The following is a 19,732-nucleotide window of genomic DNA, read 5'->3' as shown; positions in this document are numbered from 1 at the left end:
ATGGTCTCTTTTTTATATTCAAACGACTAACAAATTTCAATTAATATAATGAAATTGTAACAATTTTATGTTTGAAGATAGCACATTTCAAACCATAACAAGCATACCTATATGTTAAAAATACAAACACATACGCATATTGTATTTAATAAAAATAAAATGTTAGTTATGCAGTAATGTTTTTTATTTTTATTTGAACAAATGTTATTATAAATGTACACAAAACAGTATAACAAAACATTATTATGTGGACTCAAAATATGTAAAATAAGCGGAGTTTAAAATAAACTCTTTTTGACATTAAATTATTAATTAAATCATATCAGATTCATTTGAGAGTACAATTTATTATTATTAACGTTTCTGTGAAAGGGTCAACAGTCGTCCGGTCATTTGAATTTTGAAAATACATCGTAAATAATTGAGTAACGATCATAATATTATATTCAGAAACCAGAAATGTCTACGCTCAGGTAATAATTTTAAAATGCAACTACGTTCTCTTCTAAAAATCAAACTAAGGGTTACCAGATTAATAATTAATGCTGAAATATATTCAATTCATTTTTGGCCAAAAAGCACGAATACGATTCAATTCATTTTAAAAATTTCTTCAACTACCTAACTATTATGAACAGTAGGTTTTGTGTTTTATAAGACCAAGATTTTCCAATAGTTTATTTGAATTGTCAAAATATGTATTTGTTTACCTATACGACTATACAGTTATATATTTCTATGTATATATCATATCCGCATAGTGTAGCTGAACTTTTCACGGCATGGATATCAATTTCGATAATTTCCACCCTAACGTGTTTTAGTGGTTTTTAGGTTCATGTAACGGACACACATTTTATGCATTTCGTCAAAATAAAGCTATTATTTTATGATTGGCGTAATTTTTTTTAAATTTACATACTATAGTATGATTAATTTGTCGTGAAGTGGCCGTTGGAAAATTGTTCAAAGCTCACATCATGCACAATTAAATCCCATTCGTTTGAATATCGAACGTTTTTATCATAATTCATAACAAATAAGTTTTAAAAAAAGTTATATTTAAGATACCTACATACAATGCTATTTCTCGATGACCATTTAACGAAAATGTTACCCATATACGGCCGGTATTAATTTAAATAAAATAACACACTAATAAGTGTAAAATAATCACTTTAATTTCAATAAACGAGTGGAATTATTTGTGTCCATTACATGAAAATAAAAACATCTTACACGTTATGATCAAAGTCCTTGAAATGGATATCAATTTTAGAAATGAAAAATTCGATTACACTATATGTGGATGCGAGTGTGACACTGTGACATAGTATACGGACACAAAAACATTCTTTAAATGATTTATTCTATGTTTTTGCAAAGAGTTTATATTTTGCCATTCAACTTATGTTTTACCCATCGTATTTATAGGTTTATTGATATACATATTATATTTGTCATAAATTGCTCGAAAATCATATTTTAATACTTGCGAATTGGCCTGAATCGTTGGGCAAGACGCATCTGAAATAAAATTACTATAACTTGTAAGAACCCGTTACTATAATCACTAAATATAAATGTTTTCATAAATTGACTTGAAATGCGTTATGTGAAAATAAAATACGTTCCCGAGAATAAGGGTAGGTTGTAAGAAGTTTTTTCAAAAATACCAACATCGAAAATAAAAAGAACCATACAATTTGTAAATTGAATAGAACTGCGTATTACGCTTAATATGGCTAACTATGCACGTCATAATTTTAGAACGATTTCGCTTGTGTACAAAAAAAATTAATTTTTGAAATTGAAATATTATGATAAAAATATATTACGCGACGACTCATGACACGCTGATACGGGTAGACCGTATGTTTAGCGTGTATAAGGAAATCAGTCGAACACGCACATTTGACACCGATATGTTAGCAGGGCCCAAATCAAATGGTGTAAAAAATTTCAAGATTTTCAAAATATGGTCCTTGAGTATTATTAAAAATAACAAAAACCAGAAATTGAATATATTCTTAAATAAAAAAATGAGGGCGAGTATTATCGATAAATCCCCCTGTATAAAAACACGTTGCTGAAATCATAATATTTCGGCGGTAAAGATGAGACCGATAGCTGATAATAAAAAAAAAAAACTACAAAAACGAATTTTAGAAATTGAAATATACTAAAATATTAAGCGACAACTCAACTTATGACACTACGACACGGGTGGACCTGTATAGCGTTTTACATAAAATACGTTGGGAATCAGTCGAACACGCGCAAATCGACAACGATCTGCGGTTTAATATCGAAACATTTGAAACACGCATCGAAAACACGGGCACAAAAGACTTCATCTCCTTCTCGTCCTACACTTACAACTACACTTCTCCGACGAATTATGAATGCGTAACGCCGAATGTGATAAAATATGTTTCAAAGTCGACGATATTGGGGAGGGGGTTTAGGAGGGTTATAGGCGTAATAATATAAGCAACGCGTTCCGACCTAAATCGATTATTTCGTACGCCATAATATATTATTATGCGCTGCGAGGGCGCGGAATTTGGTTCGGCTAACGCAGTTTGATACATTTTTTGAACTCGCATCGATATACGTGCCCAAATTTTAGCCACGTATTATAATTATATCAGCTGTCTCGTGTTTAACGACAGGCTTAACCGAATAGGAGTGGACAATTTTTTCTTTTCACTATATTTTGCGCGCGACTCGCGTGTGATTACGCAATTATTTCGGTATTGACTAATAATTAAGGACGTCTTATACCTTGTTACACTTTTACACTAAACAAACTTTTTTATATTCAAAAGATCAGTCTCAAACATAGAATAATATACAACACATTGAGCTTTTTTAAACTTTAAATAATTTTAGGAGTCAGCTGTTAGAGATTGTACACGTAAAAAAATTGTTTGTTAAACGCATGTTATAATATATTTTGAAAAACATTAAATAACTGAGTAATTGCGGCGAGGTACTTTCCCTACATAGAGCCCTCGTCGATCACTCCGATGTACAGGGAAATATGTATAATCATAAGCATGCTGTTTACTCCAATTTGTACGTTTCATAATGAATTTATTTTAAAAATATTTAATTGCCCATATTTAAATATTATTTATTAAGCACCATATTTTCAAAAAATATGATTTTTCTATACCATTTAAAAAGTGTCCTGTGAGAGTGAGTTGTGACGAGGACAACTTCTTTGTTTCAAATGGTAATCACTTTATTTCCATGTAAATTGTTAGTTATATAATGACATAATTTTATAAAAATTTTGTTGTATCTAAATTAATTTAAATCAAAATTCACACGAGTTTTTTTTAATTATTTCTATGTGCCTAAGTACAAAATATAATAGGACTGGTAATTTTGGGAACAATGATTATTTGAAAATGATAGTATGTACATAATTAATATGAATCTATTAACATTTTATATGAAAAAATTGTAAATCCTTAGTATACTTATATCTTAATAACTCAGAAACTATAATTTGAATCGACCAATGCAAGTGGTTAAAAATATGAACGTAATAAGCATAGGTACTGGAAAATTCCAAAAATGTACTTTCTATAAAATATTCATTATTAATGGGGGAAAAATGGGGGCGAGCATTACCCTTTATGCACATATAATATTTTAGACACTCCACTGGTGTGAATTCTCCATTTCACGAATATAATATATTTATACGTACAATTAACGCATATGTAGGCAAGTACTCTAAGTAATTAAAGTCCGTGAGCTGGCCCCTGACGAATCACTCGTCAATTTGAAAAACCGATCAACAAGTGCTGCAGCACTTGGTGGATCGTCATTCCCGTGGGTGATGATGATTACCGGAGTAGAACGACCCGCACGTGGATGTACGCGTGTTATATAGCTGTAGGTTCAACTGTTGGATTAAACATTAAAACAGCCCACGCACGACGTTGAGGTATATACCGGGATGACTTTGATAACCAACTCGGTCGCGAAAACGATACCTAACTGTGGCGCGATAGATCCTATTATAACAAGCAGTGGCGTTATTTCAGACCAGCCCAATAAATAAGACATTCGTCTTATACCTAACCATGATTTTTTTGGTTGCATCCGATTTAAGCCACAACTTCTCTCTCTCTTAAAAATAATGTAAGTACATTATTACATATTAATACATAGGTTTTGATATTGTTAAACACTATTGTACCTATATACATTATACTGTATAATATTTAAACACGATTTTTCAGTTTATATTACACACCGATGCAAAGGCGTCCCTAGGCCCATTTGTAGATGGAGTGGAGGGGGGGGGGCAAATACTAAAAATAATATTTAAATATTATAGTTTTAAATTGATTATATAATAAAATATGTTTTAAGAGTACCTATGTCCTAACCACGTACAAGTCTTACTAACACACATCACATAACAAATTTTACTCAGTTGTTTTTAGTATATTATATTAAATTTACTTATTATACAATTTGAAGATATAATGTAAGAATATTATTATTTTTGACAGTATTTTAAAACTTTAAAATAATTATCATAACTTGTTTTTAAATTAAATTATCAAACATCCTCCGTTGGTCCTTAAATAATATTATTCTTATACCTTTAAATTTAATAAGATGTTAAGTTCCTCTAAAATTAAAAACATCAGAGTAAAATGGATTATCCTGAACGTAAAATGTACATTTGTTATGCGTTAGTAAGACGGAGACAACACATTCGGATATAGCGTCCTTAAGTCCTTTTAAGTTTTAAGGGGATTCGATCGCGTCTCTGTTTTCTACCAAAATAGACCTATCTTATGCCAACTGTACCGTCTATCATAGCCACCGGATAGTTATGAAAACATATTTTAATTCGACAATGTTTTCTTGAAAATGACTGCCACTATTTTGAAAATGGACTCATATCTCTACGAAATTATATTTTTAAATTTTAATAATATTGAAGTTAAAAAATTAATTAAAAAAATGTAAGGAAATTGTTTTAAATTCGATGACAAATTCAATTATGTTTTCAGAAATTTTACCGGTTAAATAGGTTAGTTGATATGAGTGGTAAAAAATTAATACTTTTGACAAAAAAAATTAATATTTGTGCAATGTGTTATTGACATGTATTCGTGCACGTGCGGGTGCATTCCGTTATTTATTTTATAGTCACTCGAATTAATAATCACTTACTACGTAGTACACATTTACAAGACCATGTGCATGTGCATGATGCACACACATTGATGATTGCCTATATTGAACTCCTTAAAAACGGTCGGGATCGAATCAACTAAAAAGATTACGGATATACAATTTTAAACAGAATATTATGATGTATAGACATTAAAATATAATATAAAATTATAAAATAAATGTACCTATCAAAATTAACGTAATCAAAAAGAGTTCAATGACGAGAAAATTAACTATAAAAAATTTAAAATCTAAGAAAATCTTAAAAAAATCTTGCTGTCCCCTTCAACCTCCCTTCCTTGAAGACACTGATGTAATCGTGCAATAACGCAATGGTGGACTAAAAAATATGTCTATATATCAAAAAAAAAAAGATTTAAATTTAGACAAAAAATTCATTGGAGATTAGTCCACGGACTTCCGATGAAAAGCTAGTCGGGCGGATCTCAAGTCGGATCGTTAATATTGAACGATCGCAATCGGATGCCTCGTCCCCGCGCCCAAATTGCTCCACTGATCGCGGGAATTTATTTTAACGACACCGCCGCCGACGACTGCTGCAGACTTGCAATGATTGCAACACAGTCTCAGACACGCGCGTTAAGTGATCGCATTAATGACGAACTTCGCCTCCGTATCATTATTATACCATCGTATAAGTCCGCAGACGTATTCGCGTTTGACCGTTTGCGTTTTAAATCATCGCTACGGATTTATTGCAGCTCCGCAGTCGTTATACGCGAATAGATGCTTTCATGGCGTCGTCGTGTCTCGAGAAACGCGCCAAATGTGCGAGCGCGTGTGTGAGAAATAGCCTTTGGAACAAAAGCCGAAACAATATCCGCCGCTGTGTGCGGTAAAACACAATTCGTACAGACGTTGTATTTGTATTCGCCTTTGAACGTCGTGCGATTGAAATGCTCGCATATAACTGCACCATATTATCATAGGGCATAGGCTCATACAATAATAATAATATAGCGAGATTAGAGATGTCGTCGGCCGTCGGTAACGCATCGCTGGCGAACTGCCGTAAAGAAAATTAACAAAACTATAAAACGAAATCATGATTAACGATAAAAACGATTTGGTTATTTTTTACTATTTTTAATACCCCGAAAATCGCAAAAACCGCACAACAAAAATGACTTGCAAATCTCAAAAAATCGTGAATAATGCTTTTCTCAGAGCTTAAAAAGTAAATAAAAATATTTTTCAAATGTTCCATACAATTTTATATAATTACTCTGACCGTGCAGGTAGGTACTGAAGAAAAACTAAAATAAAAATTTTGTTCTTGCCTCTTCAATAATTATGTTGTGGATATCAAAACGGAAGTGGTGGACTTGAGGAGAGTGGCACATAATGTATATAATATATTACCTACCTATCTAAAAGATATTCACCGATATAAGATCACTATGCGAGTATAAACAAATCATAATTGGTTTTCATTAAGTTATCGATGATTTTCAATATTTAGATATTATATCGGTGGACATTTGTATTGGTATTGCATACTATTATAAGAGTAAACAACTATTAGTTTTTTCTCATCTATAGATATTGTAACCGGCTAACTGCTAAGGGTTACCAAGTAACTTAAAACCAGTAACCATTGTTACCTTGTTCATGTATCCAGTGTTTTTTGCTAAAAGAACAAATGTGTAAAAAGCGATTCCACAACCTACTGGTCGCGCTTTTACTCAGACCTATCTATGACAAAACTACCTTTTGATAACATTATTTGATTTGAGTACTAAACCATAAATCATAATATATTTTTGATGAGCCAACAGATTTCTCAAAAACCGTAAAATATAATTAACCATTCAAATACTTAGTGATATTATTTTTTTTATACTATAAACACGTTGCCACGTTGGTTAGGTATGACGATATTATTACTCACAACCTTATTGAATTATGACTTATATAATATCATAATACATTACATCGGTTATTTGAAAAACACACTTCTATAGACAAGAGACGTTTTTATAAAACAAAGTCCAATGAATACTTTTTCACTATACGTACACAAAGTTATTCAAAGACATCATTATAATATTATAATTTAATATATATTAATTAAAGTGTATACACACACTTCATCTATGGATGAGACGACACAAACCTCATTAAAATTTCGAAAGGTATATGAAACTCGATCAAATGTGTCTACGTACATAATGAATTTAAAACAATATTCTTAATTATTGAAAATATTAATTATAAAATAATTTAATTCATATAAATGTGTTTTAGCACTTTTACTAACCTATTTAATGAAATGGAATATTTATGTAATAACGTAATATAAATATTATGAGTGATAAAATGGAAAACTTCGAATCAGATAAAATAATGTGATATAAGTTTACAATCTGTCCACAATCTTGACTATGATTTATATATATCATAAAACTATATAACAAACTAAGATTAATGAGAGTATAATATTAAAGAAAAATTAAAATATAATATGATAATATTATGTATTCCGTGACATTCCCGTTAACAGAGGTTAAAACTGAATGACAACAACTTCTATGAAGCTCGAAGTCCGTTGTTGTAGGTAAAATAAAAAAAAATATCCCATTTTTTTAAAAAACAATTAATATATGAAATTAAACAAAATTAATATATTTTCGTTATTGACATTATAAACTGTAAACAATCCAAATGTATACTTTTTTTAATATTTATATACGAGTTGGACCATCTGCACCAGATTCCATAGGTTAAACAAACTAAAACAATAACATAGTTGTATAAGGATTATTTTTCATCTTATATTGTCAATATATTATTAAAGCGAATAGTTCTGAAATCTTTATCTGTCCAAATTTGTTTTATAACGTTTGTTCATTATATCGGTAGTTGCTGTATACTTCGTTTAAAGTTAACTTACGAACTTCGTAAATGCGCACCGCTATAATTATACCCACCACTCCTATCGTATAAGCTAAAAACGTTTTTGTATTTCGATAATAATATTATACAACCAAGTACCCTGATTAAGAAACGTGCGTTTTATTTTTTTATTTCGGTTTTTCAGTCCTAAGTAAATATTCTGCGCTCGATGTATTATCGCCCCACATACTATAATATGCCGTTGCACGTAGAAACGACTCGCCGAGTGGAGATATAGGTACCTCTACACGATAACAGTAATCCATGCGGTCTGAAAAGGTCTCCGCCGCCGGAATACATTTACATTCCTATCTCTAATAAAATAAAGTTGTTAATTTAATTAGACCCGTCAGCGATGGTAATCGCATCTCATCTCCGTAAATGGCCAACGACACTATATGCCACGCTGCACTGCATATAGCAGTCTACATAACAGTATAATATAATAATATTATAATATATTATGTAATATGTATCGGCTTTTGTATATATAATATTATAATAGAGAGAGAGCGAATCGACGGCCGAAGAATTGATTAGGTTCGATACAACGACGGACCGTCCTACTCGCGGGAAGGATGGATGACATCTGTATTTATAGTGTTAGCGATACGAATACCAGAATTATACGTCATACTAAAATCGTTATAATAATACTACACTGCTACGGATATAATATTATTATAACATGGGGATGGTTCTAAATGAAATATATATATCACGGCAAAATCACACAATAGTATTATATATATTATTAAGATTACATGACAAATATCGCTCTTGAAAAAGGTACCTACGTAACGTGCGCAATAATATATTTTAATACCGTAAAAATATTCGTCGGCGATATCGATACTATATTATAAGTATAATATTATATTATTAATAATAATAATTTATTATACGGCTGAGGGGTGGGGGGAGGGGGGGCGTGTACAACGGAAGAACTCATTTTTCATAGCGCACAACAATAATAATAATAGTATAATGTACAACGACGACAATAATAATGTTACGGGGCGGCACGCGGTCCAGGTTCTCCTGGTCAAATCCGAAAATATCGTCGGAGATTTCAAATTGATTTCGGAATTCGCGTATCCATAGCGCGGTCGTACATCATCATAATAATATATTATATTATAGTCATATATTATAATAGTGTACGATTGTATAAATTCATTACGATATTATCGTTATTATTATCAATATCGTACATCGACGAATATACTGCAGTGTGCGTATGATATAATAATAATAATATACAATAGAGATGCGTGGAACGAAAATGCCATATATTATATTTTTTGCCTATAATATACAGTTGTATATTATCGAGCATTATACGGAGCATGCATTTTTCATTTCGAGAAATGGGATACGGAATTATTTGAATTTCCTAATTTAAGGTTAAGCTCGATACATAGAATATGCAAGTTGTTACTTAGTAGGTCAGTAGATACAACCGCTGAGAACCATCGTATATACCAGTAGGAGCGGTCTACATATGAAGCATCATATTAGTGTAGGTGCATAATATTTGAAAAAGAGACTTAAATTTGCTTTTTTCCTTTGATAATGAACTTATTCAAACTCTGATTTTGGGAACATTTAAGTATACTTTACATAAGCCTCGTGCTTTAATTTATTTATATGTATCATACCATTCTATAAGAAGAGTTCCGTGGTTTTACAAACTTGTTTTAAACGCGAACCAACCTTTTTTACCTACCTACTATTTTAACCTAAATTGTTAAGCAGAAGATTATATTTGAACAATTTAATGTATCTAAATCAAAAATCGAGAGAGTTTCTGAGTTATTAAACTAGATTCCTATGACGGAAATACTCACTCGTTGACATTCATAGGAATATTAGCACCTATTGTACCTATTGTATGGGAATCCGAATGGCGGCGTACACCAAATAACGAACTCGGAGAAATCAAAAATACTACCACATACTTACTGTCCTAAACCCCATTCATTCAATCGCAAAGATGAAGTAATTATCATCAGACTACGTTTAGGTCACTCAAAGATAGCCCATGGAGTATGGATATATTATGCGCAGATAAGGACCTATAAAGCTATATACACTGTGCCAACCTGCAAGTTACTATGGATACGAGTAGAGAGAACTCTATAGAGACTGAACATTGTAAATTACTGATTGGTAGATTTAGCTTTATTGTAAAATATAAATATATAATATAATATATCAATACGCAAACTATTTTTTGCTCACACCAATAACTGTCCGTAGTAGGGGACGAATAGATATATCATTGGAAGGTATTATATTGTCGAGTAGAGTTACACAAATAAAATATTGTACATATATGTGGCTGTTAAGTCAGGTAAAATTAAAAAATATAAATTCAGTGCCATCTGTCCAGATTAAAAAAAAATTATTTTGGTCGAAGTCAGAGGTTTTATACGAAATACAAAAAGCAGGAAACTAACCTTTATTTTATATAAAATATATAATATATGAAAATAATAGAGAATTATTGTTTGTTATTCAAATGTACTTCGAAAGGCAATGTCTGTATGTTTGTAGCGTGTATTAACTCAAAAACTAAAATATGAAATACCGCTTTTTTCCCCTAATAAAACGATCATACGAATGAAAAAGAGATCAATACACGCGCTAAGAAATGCAATATTTTAGAGCGTGTTGATCTTACTATTAAAACGGTAAATCTGGTAGAATTTCTACCAATCGATCTAGTATTAATGAAAATATGAAATTATGAAATATTGACATTATTTTTTTTTGGCAATAATCTAGTCAATATTTTTCGATATGGGACATTGATATTTGATATTTTCGATCCCATATTATTATACAACAACTGTCAACTATCGTGAACATTCGTGAGAACCACCTTACGTCCTTACCACATACGTATAGATAAGCAACAAGCATAGTACTTATAACCACAGATTAAATAAAAGATTTAATCATTTAATCTGTGGTATAACGTCTAAAGCAGTGGTTCTCAACCAGTGGGCCGCGAACTGGCCTTCGGTGTGCCGCTAAATTATTGAAAATATATCCATACATATTATAATAACTATAGAGTGTATACGTGTAGTGTGCCCCGGGATTTTCATAAGACACCCAAGGGTGCAACGAAAAAAATAGGTTGAGAACCACTGGCCTAAGGAACAAAATATTTGGAAGCTTAATCTCTTTATAAAAAAAAAGAATGTCTTTCTCCGGCACTGCTGTTATTATTGTAAATACACAGTTTTGCCATATTTTCCGACCCCTCTCCTTTACCGTTTTTGTGTTTTTTAAAACTTGATAAATGATTATGATTCCCAGAGGCGAAATCCAGTCAAGTCCCCCCCGACCCCTTTTATTATACGTGCGGAGAACGAGGATGATATTGTATACGCGAAGTCCCAATTCGACAACGAAAAGAATTAGCGCCGGTTTTTATTTTTATTTTACGCCCGACGCGTTTCAACACGCTCTCACACACTTCTTAGGGGATTGCACAGTTCCAAGTTTACATTTTCAAAAACTAGATAATACACCAAATTAGTTCACATTGATTAAGTTATTGTAGTATAGTGTACCTACTATAGGTTTTAAAAACAAAAAAATCTAAAATTTAAGGCGTCTGAAATAAAACTCACGATGGTTGCGAAATCCATAAAGTAGGTACAACGCGGTTAATGGTTTTCTCTTCTGGAAAAAATTTAATACTAACCCACACAACTACATTGACGATATAATATATACGTTTTAAATGTTTTAAGTGTTCCATTTCCGTGAAAATAATAATTCGACATTTCTTACGTTTAAGTATTTTCATTAATATAATATGATATTAATTTCAAGTTATAATTGTAGTTTTTCAATTGTATTTTTAATAGTACAAAAGTCAAAAGTATATCTAAAAATAAGTATATTTCAAAAGTAAAAATAAATACTTTTTAAACTTAAAATTAATTTAACGACAAAACATTATAAAAAAATCAAATTAATATAGGTACTATTTAATTAATAATATGATACTCATTGTTATATTCAAAGAATATTAAAAAACAATTTTTTTATTTAGCATTACATAATATTTTGGAAAAATTCTGACAGAGAGAAAGAATCGATTCTAAAAGAGTTAATATTTTTTAGTTCAATGATTAAAAAAAGTGAATTATTCTTAACTTAAAAATGTGGTTATTCTGTACTGTTAATGTGAATTTTTGAATTTAAATTTATATATTGGCGAAATCTATAGCAAATATTTTTATAATAGTGATCATCAGCTGTACTTGCAGTATAGTTGTATATTTTATTAGCTTCTGTGTAAAAAACCTTTAAAAAAAAAATAATATTCGATTGTTTGAACTGAGCAAACATTCTATTTGATATGTGAACCAAGTGGTCTATTTCTATGGTTAACAATTGAAACTTTTCACATTGTCACTTGTGAGTTTAAGTTTTATACTTTCATTTCTTGGTCGTAAAAAATTGTCTCACAATTGCATCCTTCACCAAACAATCAGTGATACATAAACTATAGATACTTCTATATAATTTTCATACCTTTGCTTCGTGTAAATACGTAATCAAATTTATAACTTAAATTACCTAGTTCTATCAATTTATTTTATTTTATTTCAATGTATAACAAAAAACCTAGATAGCATTTTAAAGACACTAAATCTCGTGGTGGTAATTTATACTGGTAATAGCTGGTATACTCAACAGGTATTTCATAAAATAATGTATGTTATTGTATCAAATTATGTTTTTGACTGACTCACTATAAATTATATGGTTTGGGTTTTTAAAAACTACGCTACCTAATTTACAATGTTGTTATAATATGTTATTATTAAAAATTATATTTCTATTAGAACTAAATAATAAATATAATGGTGATTTCTGTCAAATTATTAAAATTAAAAAACGGTAAATACATGTAATGACTACAAACTTGGAATGTTATATTATACCTACAATATGCATATATAGTCCTTTTAAAACCCGTTAAAACCCATCAAACTAAAATTTTAAATCGTTTCGAATGCGATCAAATTTGTATCAATCAAATTAAACGTATTATATAGTAATATACCTAATGAGTAATGATGATTGCATAAACGATAATGTAGAATAAAACAGGTACTTAAAATGGCATATAATAGTTGGCCTCAAAATTACCTTTTTGTACCAATTCCCCCAAAAAACCTAAAGCAAAATGCACCAGTTTCACTTAATATATATTATACAATACCACAACACCACATCTGACTTAAAATAGGGAAGGTTAATATGTGACAACATATGTCATGGACGCGGTTATAGTTACTGTAGGAAATAATGAAAATAAAAATAAATCCATATAATAAAATAATAAATACAATATTTTCATTTTTCAATGATAATATTTATAAGCGGCATACATTGTAAATTGACAAAAAAAAATTTTAATAAAAAAATGTTCTCGTCAAAATCCACTCCCCCCTCTTTGTACCAGGTGTGCTTTTTTGCTAAGTGCTGTAAACAGTCGTTCAGGTCAAGTATTGCTACATATTTTGGTTGAGGGCTACTATAGACTATGCATATAGTATCTAATTATTTAAGTGTCGAAAACAGCCAGTGAAGGCAACCGTTCAACACTCACCTAAAATACCTATAGGCTATGACACACCTCTCGAAAGTAGAAATACATTTTTAAACAATACTCTCGTGTGCAGAGTTGTTGATGTCTCGTTAGGATCTACTCCGTATAATAATATATAATGAATAACGCGGCAAATTGAGTTTTATCACGATCGAAACGCCAGTTAACAATGCGTAATTGTGCGGAATATAGACGTAACAAGTTTTTCCATTTAACTTTAAGTAAGTAATCGCGCGTTTACATATTAAACACTGATACTCTATAGTTCTATATATATTATATTTTATATACTAGGTACACTGCACTCAGAACACAGTCCGAGAAGTAATACTATAGCTGCTTTATGTGTGCGACTAACGTTTGATAATAATTTATTTAATATCCGGGTTCCACATAGCACACCGTGTTAACCATAACCATAAACCATAGTTACTACCTAAAAGATTTATGTGCTCTAATCGAAGTACCAATAATATTATTATAGACGAAAAAGAAAAAGGACGCGTAATGCGAAGGTTATATATATATAGCTATGCGGCGATTCAACAAGCGTGCTCTTTATTATATTTCACATTTATTTATACGCATCAGGTATCTAATCAAAATTATGAATTTTTGACATTTTCAAGTTTACTTTTGTCCAAGTTTTCAAATACAAAATAATATATTATCTTAGTATAGTAGATAATATATAATTATATAATACATAAACTACACGTTTGAATTAAAAAAATATATTCATCAACATAATATTCAAAAAAATCATTTGCAGTAAAAAGAGGAGGTTCTTATCCGAAAAAAAAAGTTTGTACCTATCTCTACGGGACAAACATCATAAAACAATTCCGAAAATTTGCAAACAATATTACGGTCTTTGAGTGTTACAAAAAAATGTTTAATCAGAATATTTTTAATAAATTCGTAAAATGCTGTGGGATAATAAATAGAGTTTGGCGATTCAATCTGTAAGATATATTATATTAATAATATCGATATGTAATTGTCAATTTGAAATTTCTCCTACGACACGAGCGTGAATCGAACTACATATAGTGACAGTTATAGATACAGTTATTGCGGTTTTCGTCGTAACATAATTCATCAAAAACTCATTTAGAGTACATTATATTATTATTGTATACCACGTTTGACACGTCGCGACCCTACACAATAAAATATAGTAAAAATTAATTAATGCGTGGGGGACTATTAATTTATTATTATGATGATGATAGCATATTATTATACCGCCGTGACGTCTGTGACGATGGTCCGATGGGGGTCGCTTTTATAATAATAATAATATATATATTATTACGCATCGAGAAGGCAAAGCGTCGTCGTCGTCGTCGTTAGGATCGCTCGGATGGCTCGATCGACGGTGTTGGTTATTTTATTGCAGCTCGTTTTAGGTATTAATTTTTTTCGCTGAGAAAGTTTCATCGTTTCCGAAAAGACTAATAATATGTATATAATTTATTTGTATAATATATATAATATTATACATAATTAATAATTATATATTTGTCGAAAACTGTTTTCATATAAATATTATGAAATCTCGACTATAAAAACTACGCGATACGACATAATATTATAAACGTCGAGACCCGATGCACGCCGCGGAACGTAAGAATTCGTAATATTACGAGCGATAATATCGCTAGCTGCAACTCAGTGAAAACAAAAATTACTTAAACATAAATGTGTTTATTATTTTGAAGCTCACGCCCCAAATTTTTAACGCCGATTACTCCTCGCGGGCAATTTCTCTCGTTCGCAGTCTCCTTTCCGCGGCGATTTTCCACTCGTTTTCCGAACATTGGCTAAAATCATTTTAAACTTCACATAATGTATAATATGTGCCTCTCGAAAGTTTCGCGTTTTTATCGCGCCAAAGTTTGTGCGCAAACAGATTTGATACGGTGGTACAAAAATTAAAAATGAATGCAATTATAAATACTCAGCAATTGCGTACAACTGTCAATTGTTATATAGCAGGTCAAAACATAATTTTTTTTTTTTAATTATAAACGCAGTCGTATTTTATTTGAACACGTTGTGTTTGTATGTACACTGTCACTAATTGTAAGTTGTATACGATTATATTGTACACAATAAAAATCACAAACAGGATCCGAAAAGGACAGTTTTCCTGCTAAAAAGTCCTGTTTTTATTCTAACGCAACGGCCGATCTAATATGGGGAGACAAAGAATTAAAACAGGTTTAAATCCCTCGTCTAGTCTTTTTTCGATTCTATACAAACAACCTTTAACGAGTTCGAACTTAAGCTTATCACAATTTGTCCTAAAAACGTAAACATTTGAAGATAGTATATTCAACTGTGAATTACGCTTTTTCGGATAAATAAATGGAATTCAAGGAGATTCCCGAAATTCGTAAGATTTAAATCCAAATTTAACATAACTTCTATTGAGACGATAATCGAAACAATTGGTATGATAAAATAAAAATTGATTGATTTAACATAATATATAACAATATATTATATAATGTCTAGCCTATATTTTGCCTATACATACTCCTTAGCTATTAAAAACTGTGATTTTCGAATCTCTTTAAGCATAATATTAGTTGTTATAAAATAATTTAAGGCGTGTTTTTTGTAATCCGGTCATAACATCGTCTAAAGGTAATAATTTGAATTACCTGAAGTTATATAACTACTATATTATATTTATTAAAATATGATGTTCAATACTATATTAGATATAATATAGTATTATTAATATTTTAATAAAATGGTAACTGATAATTAATTTGCACTGGAAATAATTTAGAACTGATACAAATATGACATATTTACAATACATTGTATAGTTTGAATATGTATAGTATATTTAAATTTCAATTATAAAAAAACTGCAATGAGTGTTATGAGAAATGTTTCGATTCCAATCGTATTCAACAAAACATTTTGTAAATCGGGTACCTACTATACCTAAAAAAAATTAATATCACCCAATCGATTTTAAATACGCGTAGGTACATGTTACAATATTATGTTTTAAATACTCTTTTTTTTATAATTTACGGTAGGTACTAATAATAACAAGCATTTTTCCTAACGAAATGCATTTTATAAATTCTAGGAATTGTTTGTACTTAAGACCATTATTAATTGTATACATTATGATATATTATTAAACCGAAATAATATAATTTATACCCATTAAAAATTGTGAAAAGTAAATAAAGTACACTCTAATATTGTAGATTGCAATCATATTGTGTGTATATTGTAGTTATTTTATTTCGGTTATTAAAATAATATTATAGTAATAATATGTTAAACCGTCCTGAACAAACATGTGTATATAAGCAAAAAATATTATATGCTTTAATAATTAAAAAGATATTTTAAAGTCGTTGAAAACTAAATAATTTATGGCTGTATAAAATAATAGACCTAACATGTTGGAAACTTAAAAATAATCTAATAAAATTATTGGGTTTTGGTTTGGTATGTTATTCATATTTCATATTATAATATTACTATAAACTTATAAATAATAATATTGCTGTTAGGTATAAAGTTGTAGGAAAAACAAAATATTATATTTCAGTGTGAGAATAAAACAATAATAGGTGTATCATTTTAAAATAAAAAATTAACAAAGAATTTTTAATTTATTTTGTAACAGGCTTATGGTATTGTAAATATGCAATTGAATCGATTTAAATGTATTTCTAAATTGTAATTATTATGATGTTCTAATCCATTATAGTGGTTTTTGAGATTGAATTTAAAAATTCAAATTCAAAGAATATCTAAAATCTAAATAATTGTGATTCTTGAAAATTAAGAACAAACTAAAAACTGAGTGAATTAAAATGTTCGTTTTTTGAGTTTAACCTACTAAATGTTTAACAAAATTCACGTTACGATCAAAAATAATAACAAACGGTAAATATCTGCACATCTTATAGTATATATCACATGATTACACATTTTTATTATAATAATATTAAACCGAATAAATGTGCATTTAAAATATGACCGAGTGGATATATTGTTATGCTAAAATAAAATTCTAACAACGAATTCATCAGACGCAAAAAAATATATTATCGTAATATACCTACATAATATTATACCAACGAGTGTGATAATAATTATAATCAATCAATATATTATAATGTATTAATATATTATTATACACGCGAAGAAAATAAAAAAATAAAATATATATATATTAACGTTACCTTGTTCACTAGTGTCCGGCAAGGCGTATATGTTATCCCGCAAAGAGTTAAATAATTATTAAATCACAAGCAGCCCAAAAGCCGGTACTTTTGTAGCCGCGTACAACGGTCTCGCGCATCTCCGTCCACGCACCAATCGCGTCAGCACGTACAACTCTCCGCTCAAAGCGCCTTCTAACTTTCGGTCGTTTTAATATTACATATATATAATAGATATATAGAGGTACACTGCATTTTTTATAATTTTTTTTTACGCACACAACGACATTCAATGAAAACAAATATAAATTAAAAAAACGGAATACACATAGGAAATTAATATAACGGCTAAATATATGTATATTATGGTTATAGTATACTACGTACAGGTACGTATTTAATGTACCAGTATACTGCGTGACAAAAAATTGATAAAACTCGTGGCTGGGAATTTTACGAAAAACATCGCAATACGAACGATGAGCACCTTATTCACAGTTTGATTTTGATTATTATAGTATTACTATTAAACTGTCTATTTACGAGGAGGAAAGAACGCCAAGTAGCTATACCATAATAATAATAATATATTACACGCGAGTAGCGGACGTAATACGATATTATTATTTGATATGTTATTATTATTATATAATATTATTATGCTGTTGATCATTACGAGAAGAGTTCTGACAATTTATAACGATATGTTTATTTTATATTTTTATTTGACAAAATATGTACGCGTTAGGTTAGGTATATAAATATAAATATAAATATTAAAATATATAATATTATACTGCGACATTTCTATAGTAGGTAGATACCTACGTCCTACACTGATGTATATATGTACTTATTTTTATATATTCATCTTTCTGATTTAATATTTTTTTGGAATTATTGTAACTTTAGGTACCTAGTACGCAATAACAACGCGTTTTATTTTATGGATCGAAATTTATAATTTAAAAAAACATAGTTTAAACAAAATTCATCGTATATAATATATTTTATTCACATTTTTTTTCTGTAGTTTACAAATGTTTACGAAAAATCAATATTAATACAACTTACATTCTTCTGAACGCTAATAATTTGCATATAAAATGAAAGGTCGAGTATATTATCTACAACATAACCGAGATATTGGTATACCTATATGGCTGTATAATATATGAGTATATATGACTAAAAACTATACATATACGTTGGGCCATAAGTCGTTTTTTACGATAGCGCTTTTAAGTCACATACCTTAAAATACCTCCCCTTGCATAATATACTACATAATATTATATGCAGCTGACGAGCTCGTGTAATATTACAATTTTATTTCATGAAAATCGCGTGCTGCCGAGGCGTGTGTTTCGTTTGAAAGCAATAATCAACTACGATAATAAATTTAAATCGATATTACAGAATAGAAACAATTACAAGAGCAAACTTTTGGCCTGTGCAAATCGAATCTCTAATTTAAATGTGATAAATTTCTTTTATAGAGTTAATTTTGAATGCTTTTGGACAACTTGCAAAATTACGATAATTATTAAATAATGACCTAAAATATTTACGTCGACTTTAATTAGTTTTATATATAGCCGTACGCGGGACCCTCACAAGGGAAGAGCGGTTGGACCTGGAGTACAGAAGCCTGTTGAAATGAATCTGTAATTTTTGAAATTTTGATAGGAATACTTATTTTATATATCATAATATTTTATGTTAACAATTTAAATTGTGTTAAAACCAT

General features: G+C 29.7%; 1 protein-coding gene across 1 annotated transcript in view; it reads right to left on the bottom strand.

Moving 5' to 3' along the window:
* Positions 1-18,146, bottom strand: part of LOC132944873 (tachykinins-like) — a 54,577-nt gene extending 36,431 nt beyond the window's left edge. Inside the window, exon 1 of the mRNA XM_061014401.1 lies at positions 18,004-18,146. The gene's annotated coding sequence lies outside the window, so the exon portion shown is untranslated. The remainder of the gene's footprint in view (positions 1-18,003) is intronic.
* Positions 18,147-19,732: the final 1,586 nt, after the last annotated feature.

This window comes from Metopolophium dirhodum, chromosome 5, assembly GCF_019925205.1.
Source record: "Metopolophium dirhodum isolate CAU chromosome 5, ASM1992520v1, whole genome shotgun sequence".
NCBI classification, from domain to species: Eukaryota; Metazoa; Arthropoda; class Insecta; order Hemiptera; family Aphididae; genus Metopolophium; species Metopolophium dirhodum.
Note: the sequence above shows the minus strand (reverse complement) of the source record. Positions and strands in the feature narration are given on the sequence as shown.